Source organism: Lygodium microphyllum, chromosome 2, assembly GCF_053477565.2.
Source record: "Lygodium microphyllum isolate KBCC chromosome 2, Lygodium_microphyllum_v1.1.10, whole genome shotgun sequence".
NCBI lineage: Eukaryota > Viridiplantae > Streptophyta > Polypodiopsida > Schizaeales > Lygodiaceae > Lygodium > Lygodium microphyllum.
In genome coordinates, this window is record NC_141136.1 from 84,558,486 (window position 1) to 84,570,616 (window position 12,131).

Sequence of the window (12,131 nt, forward strand, 5' to 3'; positions counted from 1 at the left end):
TCGAAACCCCCCCCCCCCCCCCCGCGGTGTTAATCCCTTAAAAGCCCCCTTCCTGTGGCTCTTGAATCCCCCTTCCCCCGGGTTTTAAAATCCCCTTAGCCCCTTTCCCTTGGGCTCCCCTCCATGTTTAAACCCTTGGTCCCCTTCCCTTGTGCCATTTTGGAACCCTCCCCCCCCCCATACTTAATCCCTTAAACCCCTTTCCTTTCACCTTGAAGTCACCCCTCGGTTTTAACCCCCTATAAGCCCCCTTTTCCTTGGGCTTTATAAGTCCCTTTTCCCCCAAAAGTACTAAGGCCTTAAAAGGTCTTATTACCCCCTCGTGTTTTAACGCCTTAAGGCCGTTCCCTGGAGGCACCTTGAAACCCCCATGTTTTATCCCTTAAGCCTTTCCCTTGGCTTCAAAACCTTTCACCCCCCCCATGTGTAAACCCTCATAAGCCCTCTTTTTTCCTAATTTGCCTAAGGGTCCTTAGACCCTTACTTATAACCTTTACGATTATTATTTTCCCTTGGAGTTTCCCCTTAGAGCTCCCCCATAAAAGGTTACTTCAATAACCTTTCCTTTTTCCCCCATGTTTTGTTAGAAATTCCCCTTAGGCCATGCAAAAATACCCCTTAATGGAACTCTCCCGCACCTTGTTTCTTTTCCACACCTTTCTATTCCCCGTTCGTGTGAGTTTACAAAGGCCATTAAGCCGTCCCCATGGCTTAATGGGTCTTAATTGTGAAATATTCTGAAACACCCCTTTCAAATTCCCGACTTCAAGAAGGAAGCCTTCTAAAAATTACTTCGATAGACGGTGCAAGAGAGCGACGGTGGAATTCCAAAGAGGAGTTATAAAGCTGCTTCCACATCCGAAAGACTACAAGTGAGATGCCTCCTTAGAAAGTCCAAGGCGCAGCCACGGGAGGGTCATCTCCGGGCATCCACGTGGATATCTCACCCCAAACCCAGGTTTTCCTTCCTAACTTTTATTTGATATTTTTGTAATTCAATCATGCAAGGTTAATTGTTAGAAATAGGATATATTTTCGTCCTAGTTGTTCACGACGAAGGAACTTAGTCATCTGTACTTTTAAATGAAACATGCAAATTAAGAAAGCATAAACACATTTCTAGCAAATAGATTATGCATTGAATTGAATTATAAGACTGGATTATTATCCATTAAAATAGTATGCTTCGATGAAGCCTAGAGGTATAAACAACATCTCGTACTATCAACCCATATCGCAATGAATCATCATGGAAAGTGAAAAGCATGAAATGATTCTTACGATGCATAAACTATGAAATTATCGTTGTCAACTGCATAAATTAGCAAGAAAAAGGTTACTTGTTAGCATGAATTTTATTCGCATGATTATAGGAAGGTTAGTTGGAATTAACCTAACCTATCCTGACCTCAAACCGATAAGTTAAGGTTGAAAATCAATTTACGTATAGACAACGAATCATGTGGAAGTAATCTCGAAATTATCTTCTAGAGTTAACCAAATTGGCATAAACTTAAAGCACCTAAGCCGCGGAGTACTCGTTCGGAATAAGTTAAATTTTAAGAAATGTCTATACCTTAAATACTTGTCTACCTTCACTGAATGTAGGGACAGGGAAATGTAATCGTAAAGTGAGTCCCTAAGAATCGTACAAGATGAAACTTGGAAACCCTAGGCCTAATGACGTCAGCCTAGTAACCTAAAATAGATTGTTTCATGACTCCATGGTGTCATAGTTCAAAGCGACACTTATGCAACAAGTGCAGAGTCATATGATCTTGTGATTAGATCACAAGAGAGAGCCAAGTTCTCGCAATAAAGTTAGCATGTCCTTATGCAATTTATCTTGCAAGAGGATGAATAATCATCCTAATTTAGTGGTCCTTCTTGAGTAAAGAGGATTGATTGGAAACTAAAGACTAGCCGATAGACTGAAGTAACCAATAAACTTAAGGTTTGACCAAGTCAGGATAATAGGGTACGCCCTAACCCAGGATATAGGGGGATCTTGCCAAGTTGCAAGTCATCTCCGATCGAGTGCTGGATGCATTCGAAAGGAAGGATTCATTCCTTAGCAGTTTACCAACAACAAAAACGATCAATGGAAATGTTCGTGCTTGCTACAAATTTTAGAGCACTGTTTGGCTTTGTTTGATCAATGAATTAAAAGATAAATGAATATCTATACTTCAAGTTGAAGGCCTGAAGGGATAGGCAGCTTCAATTACCCCCGACTACCTGCCTAACCCTAACCAAGGGGGTTGTTATCCACGCCAGGCGAGTGGACTGAACCCACCACGAGAGGTCTCTCCGTTGAGCGCTACTTGGAACAGGAGAAGGCTTGGGTGCCAAGGGGGCTCTGGCCATAAATCCCTCACCTTTCGGGTCCTGCACAAGAGGCTAACCTTATCGAGATTCGATCTCGAGGCCCGCATACTAGTCTACGGGCGGAAACTTGGATTAGTGATCCATGTGGATTTCTGGATAGCCTTTATGCGGATTGTGGATAAGCCAACGGGCTGGACTCTTATATTTCAAAGATAAATATAATAACATGTTAATAAGGAACTTGTCTGATATTGTTTTTTCTATGTCATGTGATAAGATTACGTGAAAGAACTAGTGTGTAATGGGTTAATTAAAGAAGTTGGTTGTTACATGTCTAACTAATGTGTTAGGTAATTAAATAACTAAAATAACCCGAGGAAAGTGTGGAGGATGGGCCATAGGTCCGTCCTATAGATGGGTGGTCCCGGTTGGTATGGAACTTTTCTCAAATCATGATGGATAGCAAGAAGATCGTCAAAGAACATGAACAATAAAAGCATTGACCTAGAGTCATGATTGAACCCAATTTACGCTGTTTTAGGGGAACGGAATGGGACTATGGTGATGCCAGGAGTCATATTTCATGGTGGATTCCATGCCACGGTAGATTCCGTGAGGTTTTACAGTGGATTTTGTAAATTTTATTGACTGGGGCTCATACACAAAGTGGATTCTTTGTGCGAGAAGTTGATGGGGATGCCTATCCTTTTCGGGCGTTTCATTAATTTAGTGTGTACATGGGTGATTCCATAACAGGTGATTCCACAAAATACATATTAAATTAATAAATGTTTATGAATTTAGAGTACGCACTCGTGATAAATTAAGGTTAGGATTGATTTCTAACCAGTTGATTTATTTATGTAGCTGAAGACTGTTGGGTATTCACTTTTATCGGTTTAATTGTATTATTTTACTAATGATTGCGAATGCTTTAGTTGATGTGTAGAGATAGCAATAGTGGCGGAGGAAAGCATTGGAGGATAGCGTGTATTCGAGTTATCACTTATGTTTTGATGGGCGCATACCTTAGGCATGGCGCCTATATTTTGTCGCTCCTATTTATTAAGGAGTTGGATATTTATTTATTATTTTATGTGTGCATGGATGCACGATTATGATATTTGTATTTGAACATTGTATTGGATATGCCTGACTCTTTGGGCGCCTGCCCATTAGCTTTATTTCTATTTTGTGCTAAAGCAAACTCAAAGCCCAAAAGCGTGCTATTTTGTAATTTGGGATATTATTTGAGCTTGAAGATGATTAATACATAAAAATACATGCTTTGTGAAGCGCTCACACAAGGAATGGGGGGAGATTGCACCCAATTGGTCTCTTGGTCATGTCGTGTATGCTTTCTACCTTGAGTTTTGTACAAAAAGTAGAGTTCTTTTGTTCTTGGGGACCTTCCGGCATTCACTACGCGAGCATACATCATCCGATCTGTGCACTAGTGGTATCAGAGCGAAGCTGAGATCGAGAGCTTCCAATCGCTACTCATCTTGTGCGAAGGCGGAGCTCCTGGAATGATCGATCTCTACAGCCAGTCTCATCGCGAACGGTTGATATGGGTGGATTCTTGGCGGTCAAGAACCTCTGTTAACAACCTCTGATCGTGAAGGACCGGCCTGAAATGGTGGAGGACCACGTCAACATCTTCTTCTTCAAGACGTTTTTCTACAGAGAAAAATAGTAACCTTCACCATATCTAAAAGTTCTTAAGCTTTAACTAAAGCTTGGAAAGCTCTATAAGAAGCTTATAAAGCTTCAATCCTAAAATTTGGTGACGGACGGCAGTGGTATGTTTTGGGCGGCGACGACGAATCCGCCAAGGACATGAATATGTCCTAAAAATCCACGATAATATAAGAAGCTTAAACCTTCACCATATCTAAAAGTTCTTAAGCTTTAAATAAAGCTTGGAAAGCTCTATAAGAAGCTTATAAAGCTTCAATCCTAAAATTTGGCGACAAATGGCAGCGGTATGTTTTGGGCGGTGACGACGAATCCGCCAAGGACATGAATATGTCCTAAAAATCCACGATAGTATAAGAAGCTTAAATCTTCTTAGTAAATCAAATTTACTAAGTCTTTCTTACTTCCCAAGTACAAACTTAATTACTCTACAAGTCCAGCAAGTTTCAAGAAGTCAAAACTGACTTATGCTAAAAACTCCCATAAGGACTGTTCCTGCCTAGAAGCACTGAACTACAAAGTTGTTCCTTGGAAGAATATGTTCGCATACGGAGACTTGCTGAACCAGTTTCAGCACACATAGAAGGTCATATGCAGATTTTACAAAGATTTCAAACCTCGCAATTGCAAAAGTCGAAGACCATGGAAGCCAAACAAAAATCTATAAGCCTTGTACACCCGACTTTGAGCTACGCTCATCCCGCTAATTAGATTTTGAGAGTGTGAGGTCTTTTGAATTTTTACAAGATGACAGAACAAAATATGGATGATTTAATGGCTGAAGGTGATCTTCCTGAACCTACGATGGAAGAAAAGTTAGATTTAATTATGATGCAGTTAGACAAAGAACGAAGAGCCCGACAAGCCTTGCAAGTTCAATTGGTCAATTTACGAAGATTGACTACCGACAAAGATGGACCACAACCTGAAGATCTTATCCAACGAACTATCAATGCGACTTTTGAAGCTCAATCCATCCTCAAAGAAACTAAGATAAGTAAAATAAATTTCAAATTCCGTACTTTCAATGGCACTCGAGATGGAAAAATTGTTCTTACATTCATCAGTCAGTTTGATGATTACTTTCATGAAGAGACAAATGCTGAAAAAGATAAAATCAAGTGTGTCACTAATCATTTATTGGATAGAGCATCTCTTTGGTGGACCGTGGTTCGTAAGAGCATAGATTATTCCACTACTTGGGAGAGTTTCAAGAAGAAGTTTATGCAGAATTTCCTTCCTCTACAATTCCATGAAAAAGCCATAAAGCAATGGGACCTTCTTCAGGAAAGAGATCGTGAGCCTATTTCTCAGTATACCAAATGCTTTTGGAATGCCTTACTCCGACTACACACGCTTGAAGACGTACCTGAAGCAACTCATAGACGCAAGTATATGTCTGCATTACTTGGGCATTTCTATGTTGAAGTCAATATGTTCAAGCCTACAACTCTTGAAGATGCAATTTCTTTAGCTCATGACACTGAAGACAAGCTTGGAGGAAGAGACAAGCGTCCACAACAATTTCAAGCAAATGGTAACTATGGTTCTAAGCAATTCAATTTTAATTTTAGAAGATTCAATCAAAGTCGATTTCCTTCATCATCTTTCCGTAAGTCTTGGACAAAACCACTTGCTTTGCCATCAAATACCAATCAAAACCCTAAGCTATCTTCACAGCCAAATCCTAATATTCCTAGACTTCCTGCCATTGCAAACAATGTATCTAAACCCAAACCTATAGTGTGTTACAAATGCCATCAACCTGGACATCTAGCAGCCAATTGCCAATCGAAGAAGCCACCTGTCCATATCAACTATCTTGGAGCAATGGAAGATGAAGAACATGAGGAAATGCCTAACTTTACGGAAGATGAGGGCAATGTTACTACTCCTTCGGATACTTTACCAGGTATGCCAACTCCACATTCTTTGTTGACAATGAAATGTTTAGTGCATGGAAAAGAAAAGATTATTTTGCATGATGATGGTAGTACACATGATTTTATTTCTGCAAAGTTAGTGAAAGAATTGAAATTACAAACTGTTCCTACGCATTATCACATTAAAGTAGCATTCTTAGGCACAATATATAATGGAACACAAGAGGTGCATGATTTAGAAATTCAAATTGGTGAATACACTGAAAGAAGGAATATTCAAGTTGTACCATTATAGTCTAGTGATATTATCCTAGGTCTGCCTTGGCATCATCAGCATAATCCTGACATAGATTATTCTACGCATTCAATTAAAATTCATTTTCAAGGAAAAAATATTACATTTTATGGTATGCACGCATCTAATAATTTTCCACTACTTACTCATACTCAAGCTAAATGTGCATTACGCAAAAGTAGTAAATTTTATCTAATTTGGGTGAATGAACTTCAAGTTAAAGAAAAACATATGCACCCTAGGCATAAAGACTTCCTTGCACAATTTAAAGATTGTTTTGCTGAAGATCTACCACCTGGACTACCTCCTTCACGTCCTGAAGACCACAAAATAGATTTAATTCCTAGTACACAACCACCTTGTAAAGCACCATATAGGCATAAGCAGATAGAGCAAAAAGAAATTCAAAATCAAGTTGAGGAATTATTAAACAGAGGATTAATTAGACCTAGTAGTTCTCCATTTGGCGCACATGTTTTATTGGTAAAGAAGAATAATAATACTTATCGTATGTGCATTTATTATTGTGCCCTAAATAAGATTACTGTAAAGAATAGATATCCAATTCCTAGGGTAGATGATCTTATGGATAAACTACAAGGTTCTGCCATATTTAGTAAAATAGATCTTAAATCTGGTTATCATCAGGTGAGATTAGATAAATCTGATATATTCAAGACTGCATTTAGAACACAATTTGGTCATTATGAATTTCTAGTGATGCCTTTTGGATTGACTAACGCACCTGCTATATTTAGTAAAATGATGAATCGCATATTTTTGAAATATCAGCATTGTGTTATAGTATTCTTTGATGATATCTTGGTATTCAGTAAAAATGAGAAAGCATTATGAACATTTGTCTTTGGTTTTCAAGTTGTTGAAAGATAATCAATTGTATGCTAATCCGGTAAAGAGTGAGTTCTTTCAAACAAAAATTGAATATCTAGGTCATATTGTGTCATCAGAAGGTATTAAGGTTGACCCTAAGAAGATACAAGCAATATTGAACTGGCCTATACCCAAAAATGTGCATGAGTTACGTTCTTTTCTAGGTCTTACTAGTTTTTACAAGAAGTTTGTGTGAAATTTTTCATTACTTGCTTTGCCTTTGACCAAAATTTGAAAGAAAGGTATTGTTTATCATTGGTCTGATAATCAATAGAAATCTTTTGATTTATTGAAATATGCATTAACCCATGCTCCTGTATTACAACTACCTGATTTTAATAGACCATTCTTTTTAGTAGTTATTGATGCTAGCGGATTTGGAATAGGAGTCGTACTTATGCAAGATAATCATCCCATAGCCTATTCTTGTTGTAAACTGAAACCATGCGAACTTAAATATTAAACATATGATAAAGAATTGTTAGCTGTTGTACAAGCTTTAAGATAATGGAAACATTACTTAATGGGTTCTGAGTTTATGATTAAGACTAACCAACAAAGTATTAGATATTTACTTAGTCAACCTCAAATATCTGACCGACATATCAAATGGACAGATTTTATTTAGAGTTTTCATCCCCTTATCCAATATCAACCATGTAAAGAAAATGTAGTAGCTGATGCTTTAAGTAGAAGACCTACCATTCATAATATCTCTGTTTTATCATTTGATTGTCTAACTCCTATGAAAGATACTTATCATCACGACATTACTTTTCATGCTGATAGGCATAAATTAGTTGGAAATAACTAGATTCCTATTGATTCACTGTCTTACAATGATGGATTCATGTTTTATGAAAATAGATTATGTGTTACAGTACCATTTAGATCCTTTGTTTTGAATGAGATTCATTGTCCTCCATATCAAGGTCATAGAGGTATTATATCTACTTTGCGTACATTGACTGAAGATTTTTATTGGCCACATATGGATACTGATGTATCTAACTTTGTTTCTAAATATTTGGTTTGTCAAAGAGTTAAGAGACATCATGGTAAACATTATAGTTTACTTATGCCTTTATCTATTCTATCAAGACCATGGGAACAGATTTCTATGGACTTTATTACTGGTTTACCTAATACTAAAGCTAACCATGATATGATTTCTCATCTGCATTTCATCATGAAACTAATGGACAAACAGAAGCTACTAACAGTACTATTTTAGATCTTTTACGTGCTTACACTATTTCTAAACCACATACATGGGACACACATTTGCATTTACTGCAGTTTACATATAACAATACACCACACACAGCTACAAAGAAAGCACCATTTGAAGTGATTTATGGTTATAGATTGTCTACACCTGTTGCATCTTTATCAAATAGAATTCAGAGTGCTGATGATATTGCTAACATGCACGCTACTATTTTTTTGAAGTTAAAGATATGATTGCCAAAGCCCAGTAATCATATACAAAGCAAGCCAATAAGAAAAGACAGGCCATGAATTTTAAACTTGATGACTATGTTTGGTTGAGAATAGAAAAACATAGATTACAAAGTGTAGATACACACCCAGTTGTGAAATTAGCACCTAGATTCTATGGACCATTTAAGATCATTCACAAAATCAATGACAATGTATTCAAGTTAGAACTACCACCTCACTGGAAAGTTCACAACGCTTTTCACATTAGTTTATCACGACCCTTTAGAGGCCAATTACTTGTACACCCTATTTATGAAAACCCACCTTTGCTAGATGAAGAGACTGAAATACTTGAACATGAAGCTATCATAGATACTGACTTTATGACCACTAGAACTGGCCGTAGATATTCTAGATATTTGGTCAAGTTTAAAAACCATCCTGTTGAAGAAGCCCAATGGATGCACGCTAGAGACTTAAATGCTTTCCCCACTCTGTTAGCTCCACATTGAGCTAATAGTAATTGAGGACAATTGCTATCCCACCCTGGGGGTATGATGCCAGGAGGCATATTTCACGGTGGATTCCGTGAGGTTTTATGGTGGATTCCCTAAACTTTATTGACTGGGGCTCATACACAAAGTGGATTCTTTGTGCGAAAAGTTGATGGGGACGCCTATCCTTTTCAGGCGTTTCATTAACTTAGTGTGTACATGGGTGATTCCATAGCGGGTGATTCCGCAAAATACATATTAAATTAATAAACGTTTATGAGTTTAGAGTGCACACTCGTGATAAATTAAGGTTAGGATTGATTTCTAACCAGTTGATTTATTTATGTAGTTGAAGACTGCTAGGTATTTACTTTTGTTGGTTTAATTGTATTATTTTACTAATGATTGTGAATGCTTCAGTTGATGTGTAGAGATAGCAATAGTGGCGGAGGAAAGCATTGGAGGATAGCGTGTATTCGAGTTATCACTTATATATTAATGATGGGCGCATACCTTAGGCATGGCACCGATATTTTGTCACGCCTATTTATTAAGTCATTGGATATTTATTTATTATTTTATATGCGCATGGGCGCACAATTATGATATTTGTATTTGGACATTGTATTGGGTATGCTTGACTCTTTGGGCGCCCGCCCATTATCTTTATTTCTATTTTGTGCTAAAGCAAACTCAAAAGCCAAAAGCGTGCTATTTTGTAATTTGGGCTATTTTTTGAGCTTGAAGATGATTAATACATAAAAATACCTGTTTTGTGGAGCTCTCACACAAGGCATGGGGGGAGATTGCACCCAATTGGTCTCTTGTTCATGTCGTGCATGCTTTCTACCTTGAGTTTTGTGCAAAAAGTAGAGTTATTTTGTTCTTGGGGACCTTGCGGCGTTCACTACGCAAGCATACAACATCTGATCTGTGCACCATATGCGTTATGGGAGAGAGGTTGAGCTTTGCATCCCTCTCGTTTTCCTTTCTCCTTGAACCAAGTGCAGTGTGAATCTGCTTCGGACCTGGCATTTCTGCGTAAAGTAGTTCGCTTGGGTCTGACGCTAGTTGCCGTTAGGAAATGACCAATAAGGAAAAACCCTAATTCAAGTCGATCCTAAGTGGGAACGGCTGAAATAGTACCGCTATGTGGCGGACGCAGAAAGCCCTAGATCGAAAACCCTGTAACATTCCATGGGAGTGCCGGGCGGAGCTTTCTAGACATCCTTTCCAATGGACTGCTAAGACATTTCCTGAAGATACAAGTGGACATGTTACATAATCATAACATATATATTAGCACATGATGGAAATTTAGTTTGGTACAACAACTGTCAGAACAGCACTTCTATCAGCATATAAATGCAGAGTGATCAAGTGTTAAGACAAAATGATAAGTCCAGTGTAGTTACAAAGGCTGGTTTTAGTACATACAGTTATAATGCCGGGAAATCTAAATACTTTCCTAAAATGGTAGGTGTCAACACACCATCTCCCATGACTACGGGTGTACCCAAGAGAATGATAGTTAGGAGCAATGTGTCAGCACATTTGCTTCTTTCGAGATATTCTTTGATGCTTGCTCCTCTCTTGGAATCACGGTTTGGGATTCTAAGTTTGTATCTTGACAATCCTTCATCTTCCACTTGTGCATTCTGTAGACTGCTAATCTTTGCATGATGGCACATGAAGACATACTTGATCAAAGGTACCATAGTGAGTGCATAGATAATCAATGATAGTGCCTCTAGCACATCCTCTCTGTCTAGAGTGGAATTTGGAAATGTGCTGTTGTAGACATACAAAGGGGAGGTACCCACATCCCCATAAATAACACTGATGCTTTGAAGGGCCAACTTATGTGTGCTATTGAAAGGGCTTGCATTTTTCAATAAATGATGATAAAGAATAGAATTATGAGTTGCACAATATATGTAAGCGATGTAACAACAAGCTAATATTATGTTTTGATATATGTCATAGCCCCCTAATCTAGCAAGGTTAGTGAAATAGAAGAGCTAGCTGGATGCTTAGTGATCAAATTACAAAACCTACTCTTGATAATTCAACTGCACATAAAGATAAAGAAGTAATTTGCAATTACAAATCTATGGTGGTGTTCAATACTAAACTACTCATGTTATATTGAAAATGTGCAGCTGGTACCTCTTAGGCAGTGTTGTAGGTACCTGGATGGCTGGTAATCAGACTAATCATGATATCATTCATTAGACTAGTCAGTGTATGGACGGATGATGATGAGAATATTCATGTGAAGTTGATTTAAATGCACTTAGCTGGATGGATCAAATCATGTACCATGGATCATGTTGAGATATAAGTTGTTGTAAGCAATGGGGGCTTACCATGGCGGGAGCATGATGAATATCCAGTGAACCATGGGCACTAGGGACAAGGTTGGCTTCTACCTTGTGTTCGATAGCAGCAACAACAATAGTCCAAAAATGTCCAATGATGTTGGGTATGCAGTCAAGTGTGGAAAAAATGCAGAGCTTGCTGACTAGATGATGTCATCAACACTCCGAGATGGTGTAGCAGTTGGGCAAACAGTAGGGCAACCTGCATGCTCTGAAAACACAGTTCTGACAGTAGATGAAGACCTCTAAACTGCCTTGTTACAAGACTTAGATGAAGACACTCCTGACAGTACGGCAACCTGCATGCTCTGAAACAGTAGGGCAACTTGCATGCTCTGAAAACATAGTCCTGACAGTAGATGAAGACCTCTAAACTGCCTTGTTACAAGACATAGATTTAGAGAATATTCAATCCTAAACTGCCTGGTCATAAGATGCATATATTTTGATATGTTCCCACCAATAAAAGCCTTGTCACCATCATTAACACCCAAGCATAGGAACACCTCATGGCCTTGGCTTTCAAATGAGTACAATAAACATGGTTTGATTGAACAATCCCACAGAGCCAACTGGTTAGTTCACAGAAGCCTGTGATGCACCTCAATTAGAGGGAGCTGAAATTAGAGCCAACTCGGTAGTCCAAAAGTCTAAGGATTCAACCTGGCCATGACATTTAGACGCTAGAGTAGATAGTATAAAGGTGGAGGAGCACAAG